General features: G+C 34.5%; 1 long non-coding RNA gene across 1 annotated transcript; it reads right to left on the bottom strand.

Annotated features, from left to right (window-relative positions):
• Window positions 1-517: 517 nt before the first annotated feature.
• On the bottom strand, window positions 518-1,420 carry LOC149169930 (uncharacterized). The gene is made up of 2 exons (XR_016259423.1): window positions 1,215-1,420; window positions 518-1,125 (listed from the first exon to the last, which is right to left on the bottom strand). It is a non-coding gene; the product is annotated as an uncharacterized LOC149169930 (long non-coding RNA).
• Window positions 1,421-2,369: the final 949 nt, after the last annotated feature.

Raw genomic sequence — 2,369 nt, 5'->3', positions numbered from 1 at the left:
CGCGTAGGTCATGACTTGCCCTCTATATTATTTGTCTGTAAACATGTAATGTAGTATACTTATTCGAGGAGTGCGCATATGTAATATTTCAAAAGGAAAATGGGAAAACGGTCACATTTGATATATATAATAACGATCATCTACTAAGCATTCAAATTTAGTTTAAAATAATCTGTTATATGAAATATATGATCAAAAAAATTTGAGTAATGTTTTATAAAACGTGTCTCTCACAAATAGTATTCAGGTTCAATATTTCAAATGAGAAAAAAAAAATCCAAAGATAAAACATGCTGCTGCCAACAAGATAGTATTTTAAACTCTCACATGGATAACCACAGGACAAGCATCGCAGGACCTGTAATGCTTTATCAGCTTAAACATGGCAGGAATTATAAAATTTTATCAGCTTTTACTGTGATATCAAATAACTTGATCACCTTAAACATGGTGGGAATTATAATATTTTATCATGTTTTACTGTGATGTCAAATAGCTCAAAAGTAAAGATATCATGAAGCCATTAACTAATTATATAATGCAGGGGGAAATAATTCTCGTTAATTATATCAGGAAGCCAATAGCTAACAATACCGTACAAGTGGAAATAATTTTACTTAATTCAAATACAATTAAGTATATGCTATCTCCAATACCATAATCGCAGAATGCCATAACTGCAGACAAGTCACTGACTAAGATGGTATCCGTTAAATACCATATGGTACAGAATACCATAACTGCAGACACGCCACTGAATGAGATCGTATCCATTAAATACCATATGTTATTTCCAATACCATAACTGCAGACAAGTCACTGGATGAGGATTAAACACCATATGAGGACACAGAAAAATAAGACATCAGAGATCAATTGTTCTCATTTCATTGAGTGACTAAGAGCTAAAAACTTTAAATGCAAGCAACTAAATCTATCTGACCATAATATGTGAAAACAACAATTTAGATAGGAAGGAGAAACGTGATGCGATGACAGAGGAATAGAGGACACATACCCCTCAACTGCAGAGCCTCTGCAGATGAGCGCATGTGCCCTCTATCTTCTGTCAACGACATAACTACCATATCATTCCAACCGTTGGTGCTCCCATACCTGCTAAACCTGAAACAGGAAGAAAAGCAGACGAAGTGATTGAGATGATTGTAAGCATCTGGAATATACATACAAAGGCAAAGGGTCAAAAATGAAACCTAATTAATTTACATGTCGAAGCAGAGTGAAGAAATCACTAGCTTCCCTTCGATCTTCTGCTCTGCTGTTGTAGCAGAATGCCGGCTTTAGGCTCTATATATCGAAAGTGGGGGCCGTTGTAGGCCTCCCACTCCGTTCATCGTGCCTCTGGAGATGATGGGATGGAGAATCATCTTCTCCTGCTGCTAATTGATGTGTGGCTACCGTGTCCCGATAAATCCACCATTTCCCGACCAAAATTTCCATTGTGCCAAGATTCACAAATCAAATCGCATATCAACTTTCTTATTGTCCATTAGATATGATTAAACAAAAGGACAGTGTATTTACTCTTTAGAACCTTTCATTGAATGGGAAATTGGCACTTAACTCTTCAGCCATGCAACTAACTGCCACATGTCTGACAGTACGCCCATTTAAAACGACGAAAAGTGAATTACCAGTCCTGTTCCGATTGGACTGGTCACTGTCTGTAAGGCCCGGCTTATCTTCACGGGCCCTATCGCTGCATTCATTGAAATCGCATTGAAATCGCCCAACGTTCACATGGGATAAGACGATGGAGGGTTATTATGGATGAGCACACGATATTCTTTGGGAGCTTTCGAGAGATTTTTTGGAAATTTTTTTTAGTAGTTTTTTAGGTCAAAATTTGACAGCAATTTATTGAAATTGTATGAGAATAAAAAAAGCTAAATAAAATCAAATAAGTAAGATGGAATAGCAAGTGAGATGAAATAGCACTTTCAAATAAGTAAGATGGAATAGCAAGTGAGATGAAATAGCACTTTCTTATAATTTTTTGTATGACTATAAAATTGTTGTTTAGCGAATCATGTAAAAAAAAAGTTATTGCGTTTGCCTCCAATAAGGGATTTAGTAAATTTAGTAAATATTTTTTTTATTTTGAAGATTGTATTTAAATCGCATGAGAATGGAAAAGCTCAAATAAAATCAAATAAGTGAGATGGAATAGCACTTCCTTATAATTTTTTGTATGACTATAAAATAAACGTTTGTTGTTTAGTGAATCATGCCAAAAACTTATTGCGTTTGCGTCCAATAAGGGATTTAGTAAATTTAGTAAATATTTTTTCTATTTTGAAGATTGTATTTAAAATAAATTGATTGGTTATATTTGTACTAACTTGATT

This window comes from Pinus tabuliformis, chromosome 4_2, assembly GCF_031772625.1.
Source record: "Pinus tabuliformis cultivar Carrire ecotype Pingquan chromosome 4_2, CPIR1, whole genome shotgun sequence".
In the NCBI taxonomy this organism is placed as follows: domain Eukaryota; kingdom Viridiplantae; phylum Streptophyta; class Pinopsida; order Pinales; family Pinaceae; genus Pinus; species Pinus tabuliformis.
Note: the sequence above shows the minus strand (reverse complement) of the source record. Positions and strands in the feature narration are given on the sequence as shown.